Raw genomic sequence first — 12289 nt, forward strand, 5'->3', positions numbered from 1 at the left:
AGGGATTCAGAGAAAGAAAAGTGCTCTCAACCCGGCAGAGGAAGGAAGACAAATATACAGATAATCGCAACACATGGCCCAGGGTGGTGGGGGCCATGAGTGAGGAAAAACATACGCTGTGGATTAAGAAGAGGATGAGGTTGCATGGGGTTGAGGAGCTCTGGAGAAGATGGCCACATGGTTTCCTAGTTCAGACCCTCATGCTCTCTACTGGAACAAGAAACTGCGTCTTCAACAGCGTTCTACTTCCAGGCTTGCCCCCACTCCAACACACCTTGCATTTTGCTGCCAGGGGTGTCTTTCTAACTTAAAAACTGGACACAATCCTCTTTTCATTTAAAACCCTATATTGGCTCTGATCAGTTTAGGATAAAGGCTAATTATCATCATTTAGCCTCTATCTCCCTCCCCAGCCTCATCTCTCAAACTCATCTTTTCAGACCAGTTTTTACTCCAGCAGTGCTGAGCCCTATATCATTTGCCCTTCCTTAGATTGCCTTCCTAAATTGAACTTCTATTCATCTGTCAAAACCCACCTTCCATATGACTTCCTTATAGTATTAGTCATTCTGTCTTCTGTGTTGTCTTGTTCGTATTATAATTATGTGACTTAAAAATGCTTTACTTTCCCGCTAATGTCTATCAAAAGATTGGAGCTTCTCAGGGTAAGAGTCATATATAGTTCAAAGTTGTATTCCTGGCACCTAGCACAATGCCTGGCACTTAGTCATGCTCAACACATGTTAGTACCTTTCCTTTCCACCAAAGGAAAGTTGATGCCCTACTTGGGGTTGGCCATACCTAAGGTACTCAGTGTCTATCTTCCCCCTTCCTGGGGCTTTCCTTTGCAGTCCTCACCACACCTTTTCCAAAACTTTGTGTTCCCTCCATCTTTAGCACCTTCCTCCCCCTGCCAGGGGGACAAAAAAAAAAAAAAAAAAAAAGGGCCTGGTCTCAGGTCTCAAGGGAAGATAATTAAAACTCTTCTAGTAATTTAGTTTGATTTGTTCTGTTCCAGCTTACAGCCTGGCCCTCATTAGAGAGGTATTAAAGGACTTCTCAATCTGGTGGGCCAACGAAGAGGGCCCAAAAGAAAAGTGATTAATCTTAATTAATCTTCTGTGTCTCTCAGTGTCCCAGCTCTTTTGGTCCCACAACAACCCAGTGGACAGGATATTGTTATTTCCATCTTACAGATTAAGACACTAACACTCAGAGACAGCGAGGGACTGTCCACAGGTCACTCACCTGATAAATGATATAGCCAGGATTTCAATCCAGATTGCCTGATCCCAAAGGGCTTTCCCCTCTCACTGCTATGTGGAGGGAGAGTCTGTGGAGCTGGGGTGTCTGACATTTCCCAGTCACTCCCAGTCACTCTCTACACACCAAAATCGAAAGCCACGGTCCTGATCATTTCTCCACCCTGCAGATCCAAGAGGCCCCTGCCTGGTTCAGCCAGCTCAGGTTAATCTTCCCATTTTCTGATCTTCTTATCTCTTGCTGTGCTGTCTGGCTAGGAGTGTATTTTGTATTAAGCTGTTTCTTGTGTATACATATTTTTATCCCAACCCAAAGACTGGAAACATGACTTAGGTTCCCCAGAAAAAAATCTCAGACAATGGCAGTCACAGGGCAAGAAGCTCACCAATAAATCCTTTCATTCCACAGCTGTATCGATTCATAGACGCAGAGCCTTCGGTTACACCTTCAACTCCTTTTGTGATCTTGGACAAGTCACTTGCCTTTCTTTCAACTTCAGTTTCTTCATCTCTAAAGCAAGAGGTTGGACTAGAAAAATCTTATAATAATATTTAACACTTATATAGCATTCACTACGTGCCAGGCATTGTTCTAAGTGCTTTTCACCTACTAACTTGATTAATCCTCAAGGCAACCTAGGAGAGAGGACCCTGTCATGATCTCATGTTCTAGGTACAGGAAACCAAAGCACAGAGAGGTTAAGTAACTTTCCCAAGGTCACAGAGCCAAGAAGTGGCAAAGCCTGGACTCAAAATCAAGCAATCTGGTTCCAAAGTCAGTGCTGTAACCATTATACCATACTTCCTTTCTTAGATTTCCTTTTAAAATGTAAACGCCTCTCTTGCTCATTTCATAGCCATTTACTGACTCTGTACTCAATACCAGTCACAGATACAAATTGTGGTGGGCACCAGAATACAAAATTCCATAAACCCTGCCATTGGGGCCCCCTGGTATGATAAAGAGAGGGAGCTGAGTGACCCTGAGCCACCTAGCTGTTCTGGAGATCTGAGCTGGCTATGGTAAGGCACAGCTGTCATATGCACCCCAAAAGTGACCATAAGTTGCGTTTTTCAGTACTGTGTTTATTTTCTTGTGATGTACATTTTAACTCAGAGATCTTTGTCAGGAAGCAGGATTAAGCACTGCTAAAATGGCACCCCACTCCAGTACTCTTGCCTGGAAAATCCCATGGATGGAGGAGCCTGGTAGGTTGCAGTCCATGGGGTCACAAAGAGTCGGATACAACTGAGCAACTTCACTTTCACTTTCCTGCCTTGGAGAAGGAAATGGCAACCCACTCCAGTGTTCTTTCCTGGAGAATCCCAGGGACGGGGGAGCCTGGTGGGCTGCTATCTATGGGGTTGCACAGAGCTGGACACAACTGAAGCGACTTAGCAGCAGCAGCAGCAGCAGTCTATGGACTCCTTGTTCTGGCATCTCTACAGTGGCTTGTTGGGTCCAACTGCTCAGGCCTCATTCAAGGGCCCCTCCTAATGGAGTCCAGATTCTCCTGTCACCTCCTTCCCCAGAGTCACCCTCCACACGATTCCCCTAGTCTGGACTGAAGACTCTCTTGCCCTCCTAGCCTTAGTCTCTGCCCATCTTGGTTCCACTCATCCTTCTAGGCTCATCACAGAATCCACCTCTGTGAAGCCTCTTTCGATTCCCTAGATGTAATCATGCCTTCGTCACCCTTCCGTGCAGAGTCCACATTCCTCACAGGCAAAAACATGTTTTATAGGCAATTTTCCAAAGCATGCAACACAGCAGTTCCTGGTACAGAGTAGAAACTCGGAGGCACAGTGGAAGGTACAATTAACTTGGCTACAAAGTCCTAATTTCTAGTCTCTTCTCTATTAGATACTTGTATGACACACAGCAAGTCAATAACTTTTTTTTTTTTTAGTGTTTGTTTCTTCTGATCACTGAAGAACACAGAGAAGTGTAAAGAAGGTCTAAATTATCCATAAGTCCCACCATCCAATGATAGCCACTATTGTTATTTTGGTATATCTCCTTCTTATTTCTTCTCTATGCATGGAACACACATGGAAATAAATATATTGTAAATATGATTTTTTAAACTTTTCAATTAATATTTTAGGAACATTGTCCTTGATTAAAAATCTTTTCTACAGAAGTAACTTTATAAATTTTTTTGAGGTATAAGTTACTTATAATAAATGCACCTGGGCTTCCCTGGTGGGTCAGTAAAGAATCTGCCTGCCATTGTAGAAGACACGGGTTTGATCCCTGGTCCAGGAAGAGCCCACATTCCGTGGGACAACTAAGCCCATGGGCCACAACTACTGAGCCTGTGCTCTGAGCCCAGGAACCACAGCTACTGAGCCCATGTCCCGCCAGCTACAGAAACCCATGTGGCTAGAGCCTTTGCTCTGCAACAAGAGAAGCCACTGCAATGGGAAGGCTGTGTTCTGCAACTAGAGAGTAGCCCCTGCTCACAGCAGCTAGAGAAAGCCCATACAGCCAAAAATATATAAATATAATTTTTTTAAATGCACCCATTTTAAGTGGATAACTTGATGCATTCGGGAAACTGTGTGCACTCATGTAATCATTACCACAGCCAAGACATAGTTGTCCCATGGCATGCGGGATCTTCCTGGACCAGGAATCTCCATCATTCTCAAAAATTCCTGAAGACCCTGTTTGACGTCCGTCCTCATATTCCTCCCAAGCCCAGGCAAACACTGATTGCTTCTACAGATTGAATTTAATGATCAAAATAATATTCCATCATGTGGCATTCCCTAATTTGGCCATTTCCTGATCACTGGACATAAGGGTGGTCTCTAGTTTTCCCCTGCAATAAATGACAGCTCAGTGAGTAATCTTTGGTCACTCCTCTGATGATTTCCTTGGGATAAATGCTCAAATCTGAAATCATTGAATCACAGAGTATGCACAGTTTTAAGGCTTATGATAAATATTTGAGCAAGTTGCTTTTAATCTTGCCGAGGCTGTTTCCTCATTCGTTAAAAAAAAGGAGGGGGGGCGGATTAAAAATTCAAGCCTTGAGGAGTTGTCAAGATTACATGATATCAGGTATAAGACACTTTGAGTAACTGGTAAAACTAATCCACAAATACATGGGGGAGCTGAGTAGGAGAGAGTGCAATGGAGATGGCTCTGGATTTGTCAATCAGTCAGATGGCTCTGGATTTGAATCCTGACTCTGCCTTTTTTCTAGCCGTTGAACTTGAGTTAGCTATTTAACTCAAGCCTCCATGTTCTCACTTGTCAAATGGGAGTAACAGATTCTGTTCTCCAAAGGTTGTTATGAAGGGTAAGTGAAATACTCCATGTAAAGAGCTTGGAATAATTCCTAGCTCATGGCTGCTCAATAATTTGCAGTGATTAGTTCCAGTCGGGGTTCTTGGTTTCAAATAAATAGGTACCAAGTCTGGGTAACTTAAGGAAAATAGGAAGCTATTGAAAGGATTTTGGGTTGTTCACAGGACCAACAAGAAGGCTGAAGAATCAGGTGTGGAAAGTGGGCAGGAATGAAGGTAGATTAGGCAGCTGAGAACACAGTCCAGGTCTAGCCCCAGGAACTGTCTGGTTATGAGGCCCACTGCTGAGGCTGCTACCAGACTTCCAAACCATGAGGCTGTGATTGTCTCGAACTTTCCCCCTGTCTTTATACCACTTGCTCCAGATTGAAAGTCCCGGATGGAGACACCAAATAGCTGAGTCCAATGTATAGATCAGAGCTCTGGCTGACAGGGAGTGGGTTGAAAGATGCCTCTTTTCTTTCAGCTTTTGTTTAAAGAGAAAGGTCTCTGCTTCTTCCCTAAACCCACAGAATGAGAGTTCCCTAATGTAAGAAGCAGGGTCAGGTACTATGGAGCTGACAGTAAGAGTCTGTCACACTACTAGTTTTCATGTTATGAAGACTAAATAAATATCTAGTGAATTGCATTTATTCAGTAGGGCTAAATATATGCCAAATGCTGTAGGGCAAGCATTATTTTAAAGAAACTTCTTGATGGATGCTCTGATAAAAGATACAGCAAATTTGCATATTCAGATGGTGTCATACTGGGGTTTCTTCCCATGGGAACAGGTCTGCACAAGGTTCTAGTGGTTTGGAGGTGTGTTTGCCTGCTTGCATGCCGGCACATGCACACACGCAGTGGGGAGTGGGAATGGAGAGGACCGAGGGAAAAGGTAGTCTCTCTCATTTATTTAAGATGAGCACTCTTGATCAAATCTTCAAATCCATTATTTACTTCCTTTTGGTTTGATTTGATGTAACTTTTTTTTTACTAAAACTCAAGTTCAGTCACCTGTGATGAGACAGACAGTCCACCTGGCCATAGATAAGCATGACCTGAGGGGCTTCCCTAGTAGCTCAGATGGTAAAAAATCTGCCTGCCAGTGCAGGAGATGCACGTTTGATCCTTGGGTCGGGAAGATCCCCTGGAGAAGGGAATGGCAACCCACTCCAGTGTTTTTGCCTGAAGAACTCCACCACAGAGGAGCCTGATGGTCTATAGTCCACGGGGTCACAAATATTTAGACATGACTGAGTGGCTAACACAGACACACAAGCCTAACCTGCGGGCTGGTCTGATTTCAGTGGGGATCAGTTGAATATTGACTGATTCTTGTTATTTATCTTTTTTAAAGCTATTACTTATTGAACCTATCTTCCCTGGTGGCTCAGATGGTAAAGCATCTGCCTAAAACATGGGAGACCCAGGTTCAGTTCCTTGGTCGGGAAGATCTCCTGGAGAAGGAAATGGCAACTCACTCCAGTATACTAGCCTGGAAAATCCCATGGACGGAGGAGCCTGGTAGGCTATAGTCCATGGGGTTGCAAGAGTTGGACATGACTGAGCAACTTCACTTTCACTTTCAATGGGTATTACCTTTTAAAATTCTTATGATCACCCCATGATGAGAGAACTGAGGCTCAGAGGATAAAGATAAATATTTTTTAAGATCACACAGCTAGTGAGTGAAAATTTGGGGATGTGGAACCAGTTCTGTCTGCTGTTGAATCCAAAGCTCTTTGCTATACGTCCAGCAAAACAAACAGTGTGCTTATGACTGAGCATCTGCAGACAGGGCTGCAGTGTAAACAGACATGCTGGCTGGATGGACACGGCATGAGGATGGAGAATAGAGCTGGGTTTCCTGGGAGATGAAGTCTCCAACAGTCATCTCAGGCGTCCAGAGCAAGTTTCCTGAGCGCTCCTCCCCCATCCTTTCAGGTAACTAATATTACTAGTTTTTACATTTTCTGCCAGGTTCTTTCTATGCATTCACAAATCGAGGTAACTGTTCATATATCCTTCTCTTGATGACACAAATAGTACCATACTATGTACATTATTCTCCCATTTAACTTGTTCACTCAATGCCTTAAAGATCTTTCCATTAAGAGAATATATAATTCTACTTCATTTTTTAACAGTTGCATAATTCCCCGAGGGTGGCCATTGTATGAATATACCATAATTTACATAACACTCTCTATTAATAAAGATTTGAGAAGATTCTCTGACTGGCCCCCATTCCTTGAGATAGACACTTTTTTCCTCATGTTTTTGGGGTTTTTTTGACATGGAGCATTTTAAAAGTCTTTATTGAATTTATGACAATATTGCTTCCTTTTTATATTTTGTTCTTTTGGTCAAGAAGCATGTGGAATTTTAGCTCCCTGGCCAGGGATCAAACCCACACCTCTTACACTGGAAGGCAAATCTTAACCAGGGAAGTCCTCTGCTGTCATTCTTTATGCATTTCAACCACTGTACTTATCATTCTGAAGAGTAATTATTTACACACTTGCACTTTTTCTACCAGACTGTGAGTTCCTTGAAAGCAGGGACTACATTTTCTGTGTCTCCAGCCCAGTACCTGGCACATGGAAGGATCAATAAATATCTGTTAAACTGAGCTGAATCTATATGCCTAACACTCCACCAGCCCCTTCAAGAATGTAAAAGCTTTGTTACTCTCTGTCTTGTGCCAAATCATAGGTATGAAATACATACAATGTGTATATTCTCACAGAGGAACTAAACAATCCTTGAAATCAACCATGATTAGGAGGGACATAGATGAGGTTCTTTTCTGTCTTAGTCTAAAGAAAAATTGCTATTTACTCTTAGTGCTGTTATAACAAAGCACCAAAGCCTGCTTGGCTGAAACAACAGAAATTTATTGTTATAACTCTAGAGGCTAGAAATTCAAAGTCAAGATTTTGCAGGATGGGCTCCTTCTGAGGGCAGAAGGATCTGTTCCAGGCCTCTCTCCTTGGCTTGAGATGACTGCCTTCTCTCTACGTCTTTTCACATGTTCTTCCCTCAGTGCCTGTCTGTGTCCAAATTTTCCCATTTTAGAGGGACACTGGATTGGTACCCACCTGAATGACTGTATTTTAACTTGATTACCTCTGTACAGATCCCATCTCCAAATAAGGTCACATTCTGAGGAACTGAGGGTTAGGACTTCAGTATATAAACTGGGGGGAGGGGAGAGACAAAATTCAACCCATCACAGTTCTAATTTTGAAAATTATTTAAAAGATCATATCAAGGAATTATGATCAGCAAGAGTCTTCTGGGACTATAAAAATGAATAATAATAATAATTTAAAAAACCCCACCAGTCTTTGAGTCTGTGATTTACAGATGATGGAGTGTGGTAAAATGTTCCTTTCCCGGCAGGGATCTGTGAGTTGAGTCACTCCTCCCCCATTCAAGGCCCACAGCACCTGGAGCCCAAGTTTTCTCCACCCTCGAAAGCAGGAAGTATTCTACTCACGGCTAATTGCACTGCCTGCCCTTCCCCACGGTATTGAAAATATTTCTTTGATGATGTCAAATCTGTACTCCTGTGACTGATAAAACTTTTCAGTTTCACTCTGGTTCTCCAAGTACTTTTTCAGATCAGGAGAAATCTGACAGACTAGCTATGTGTCATCAGTATGCGTGCTTTATTTAGGATGAGGCTCTACGGTGGAGCCTAGCTTTGGGTCTAAGGGGGACTCCTGGCCTGGGTGCCTGTCATGGGCCCCTCCTTGGTGGCCGTGTGCTCACTGGGCTTCTCTCTGACCAGCTTCAAAGAAGATGTAATCATCTCTCATTCATTTGTGTCTCTCATTGGACTCTCTGTCTTATTCACTGTGTCTCATTAATAGCTGGTGCTGAGTAGCTGAGCTTTCTGGACTAGTGAGCAAATCCCAAACTGCTTGTGTGAGGAGACCCTGCCTCCTGAGACAGTATATGGCTTTGGCAAATGACCATCTGAGGGGAAGGGGCCCAGAGAGCAAGTGTGGTAGAATGCAAGTTGGAAATAACGTTGCACATGAGGGTGTATGATTGGGAGATTGCAGAGGGGAAGGCAGGAAGAAACGGCCATAGAAGTCTCCCAAAGGGGGCCAGTTGATCCATCTACCCACCCATCTACCCATCCATCCATCCATCCGTCTATCCATCCACCCATTCATTTATCCACCTACCTATCCATCCATCTCCCCATCCACCCATCCATCAACTATTGCTAAGCACCTCCTAGGTGGTAGACACTATACCTGGCACTAGGAATGATACAGTGAATAAAACAAGGCCCCTGCTTTTTTGTGTAGACACAAACAAAACTCAAAGTAATGCAAAGGTGCTGTGGCTGGATGTATACTGTAAAGTATAGTGATGAAACCCAAAGCAGGGAAAGGAGTGTGCTCTTTCAGATTGAGTCCCAAGGAAAGGCTTGTGAGGCAAGGCTGGGCCAGTGTATTAAAGCGATAGGAGGGGGCCAGTGAGGTGGGAACAAAGCAAGTCAGCAATGAATGGTGATGGCGTAAAGACCTGACTCTTGCAGGGTTTTAAAATTTCTGTTAAGCTAACATTTATTAAGAGCTTACAATGTATCCAACTTTAAGGACTTCAAATACATTAATTCATTTCTTACACAAAAATTTAGATAGGTATTGTTATCATCCCTAGTTTATGAATGAAGAAATTGAGGTACAGAAAGATGAAATAGCTTGCCCAAATGCACAGCTAGGAAGTGATGGAGCCCAGGTTCACACACTCCAGGCATGCCGCATAACCACCACCTGCTCTGAGGATCACAGCATCCACTTCAGTTAGAGCAGCAATAAGCCCACCACCCCTTCACCTGCTCCTCTCCAGCACTGCAAGGAGCAGCTAGTATTCCTTCATTCCTCAAAATAGTGGGGGTGTCTGCTAACCTCACTAAGTAGATGCAGGAGTGCTGGGTGCATGGCAGGAAATAGTGAGGAGGAAGGCAGGACGGTGGAGAGGTGACGACTGGGTGGTTAGAACCGCAAAGGAGAGAAGCGCAGGATGTTACAAGCACACAGAGGAGGACCACGGAGCTGTCTTGGGGTGAGTCAAGAGTCACAGAAGCCTTCCTAGAGAAAGTGACCCAGAGCCAGGTCATCCCATGCCCCAGGGGATAGAGCATGAAAAGCCTTTCTTTCACCTCCTCTCTCCTGCAGAGAACCTTATCTGCAACAAATGTCCCATCAGTACCTACCACTTACCAACAATCTGCCTTTAACTTTCCACTAATTACAATTATTTTCCCTCCCCAACTGTGTTTGCTTTCTTCCTACCCTTCGCCCTACCTCCTACCTCCTTCTGGGATCTCGCGTGTTGAAGCCCCTAAAAAGTGACCCAAAGCAGAGGAACCCTGGAGAGTTACGGAAGGTTGACAGATGCCTCAGGCTTTGGCCAGTGAACGGGGATTGGGGAGGATTTTGATGTGGCAGCATCTTTTACAATGCCCCCACCCCCGAAGTCACAGCATGAAGGCAGGGTGCCGAGGGGGTTGGAAACGCCTTGCCTACTCATCAGGCTGGTCCTGGACAGGAGACAAGCAGGCAGGAAGGAACCATGAGGCCTTGGACGCACAAGAAAGGGAAAACTGACAGCAGGGTCCAGGAACCCCTCGGGCTGGCTGGCCCTGAGGTTTTCTCTGCCAACCATAAATCCTGAGGGTGCTGCAGCCCACAAGCCCTGGCCCTTACTTTCTTCCTCGGGGCAGGGGGGTGGGGGAAGGGGAGGGGGGGAAGGTGAGGAAGTGGATCACTCTTAGAAGACTGTTATGATTTCAAAGGAAAAAGGAGCTGTTTTTGATGTCTGCCCAGAGATAGAGCCAGGTCCCAGGGGGCTGCATTTGTGGTTCCGGTAAAAAGAGTCGTGTTGACACGGAATTCTTGGACTGGCCTCATTTCATTAAAAACAAGCTGCCAAACCAAATGGGAAACGGAGTTTAGCAGAGAAGTATGTGCTTGCTTCCCTCCCCCCTCCAAACTTGGCTCCGACTCCAAGCAGCATACGACTTAGGTTCTGGGACCAAAGTCCCAGCATCAGGGAATTATGCTGACCGGTCCCTGGGTTCACAGGACATGCAGTTTGCTCTCCCCATGAGCTGTTTCCCAGCAGGGTCAGCCTGTGCCCATGGCCTGTCACTTCTCAAACTTCCTGTTCTTTAGTGAAAGAAAAAAATGCTAGGCAGAGAGATGATTGGAACTAGACCAGCTGCCCTAAGTAGGTGTTCCAGAGTCCATAGATCTCTAAAGAAGTTTCAGACTTCTAATTCTTACTCACTGTATCCTGGGATGGGGGACCTGCCACTTTTCACACTCCAGTACTCTTGCCTGGAAAATTCCATGGATGGAGGAGCCTAGTGGGCTATAGTCCGTGGGGTTGCAAAGAGTCGGACACGACTGAGCAACTTCTCTTCACTTCCATGGTTAAAAGTTAGGCCAGTTACCTACGCGCCAATCATGGAAGATGGAAGGTTGATTCCATCCCTACCTTGCCACCTACTGGCTCTGTGACCTTGGGTAACTTTCTTAACCTTTCTGTGCCTTGGTTCCTTCAGCTGTTGAATGGAGATAAAAGATCTATCTTATGAAGTTTTTGTGAAGTTTAAATAAAAACATGCAGATAAAATGCTAAGGTATGGTGTTCACACACAGAAGAACTAAATAAATTGTACTGGTGGCCATTTTTCTTAATTACTAATATCAAAGTATGTTCTTAGTTAAGTTTCTTTTGAATATAAAAAGCTAAAATAAGAACCAAAATCTACTCTAACTAGCTCATGAAAAAGGTAGTGATGGGAGAGGTGTTGGATGGAAATTATAAAGGTACGAATGATCTCATGGAATACAGTGCAGGAGATATACACAGCCGAGCTTCACATTAGCTGGAACTAGGAATTGAAAACCTGGCACTAAGATGCTTTATTCTTTATCTTAGTGGGTCTTCTAGACCAGAGCTGTCCAATAGGGCTGCCTGAAATGATAGAGATGTTCTATATCACGGGAATGCCCTGGCAGACAGTGGTTAGGACTCTGTACTTTCGCTGCCAAAGGTGCAAGTTCCATCCCTGGTCAGTGAACTAAGATCCTGCAAAATGTGCAATGCACCTGAGAAACTGAATCTTTCATTTTTAATGTTACTTAAAGAAATTAATTTAAATTTAAATAAATTGACTTAAATCAGTTAGTTAAAATTCTTATATAAATAGGCTTCCCAAGTGGTGCTAGTGGTAAACAATCTACCTGCCAATACAGGAGACACGAGAGACTCAGATTCAATCCCTGGGTTGGGAAGATCCCCTGGAGAAGGAAATGGTAACCCACTCCAGTATTCTTGCCTGGGAAATCTCATGGACAGCAGCGTCACTCACCTTCTCATTCCAGGTTGCAAGTTAAAGGTTACTCTACATAAGAAACCCTTCCAGGTGAAGGCTTCACACCTGACCATCAGGTCATGGATTCTTACACTTTCTCAGCAAGGGCCAGGTGGGGCTCTCTGGGAGGGGCTGTGTCGAGCAGGCAGTTCGAGGGTGCTGTGCCTTTTGTGCGAGGATGGCAATGATCCAATGGTTGGCGTTGACACCTCAAGTATGACCATGCCTTTCCCGGGCTTCTGGGGGTGATTCAGGCTTTTGTGAAGAAAGTCCAGAAATCCTATGTTAACTAGTGAATCTGGAAGGAAGCAGATAAAAT

General features: G+C 44.3%; 2 long non-coding RNA genes across 2 annotated transcripts in view; both read right to left on the reverse strand.

Moving 5' to 3' along the window:
- The window catches only part of LOC132659276 (uncharacterized), a 652410-nt gene that overhangs the window by 455701 nt on the left and 184420 nt on the right, over window positions 1–12289 (reverse strand). The window lies entirely within an intron of this gene.
- Window positions 1–12289, reverse strand: part of LOC121819580 (uncharacterized) — a 40877-nt gene that overhangs the window by 8206 nt on the left and 20382 nt on the right. Inside the window, exons 2-3 of the long non-coding RNA XR_006059806.2 lie at window positions 11968–12268; window positions 1649–1773 (exon numbers count right to left, since the gene is read on the reverse strand). This is a non-coding gene — a long non-coding RNA (uncharacterized LOC121819580). The remainder of the gene's footprint in view (window positions 1–1648; window positions 1774–11967; window positions 12269–12289) is intronic.

This window comes from Ovis aries, chromosome 1 (genome assembly GCF_016772045.2).
Source record: "Ovis aries strain OAR_USU_Benz2616 breed Rambouillet chromosome 1, ARS-UI_Ramb_v3.0, whole genome shotgun sequence".
NCBI classification, from domain to species: Eukaryota; Metazoa; Chordata; class Mammalia; order Artiodactyla; family Bovidae; genus Ovis; species Ovis aries.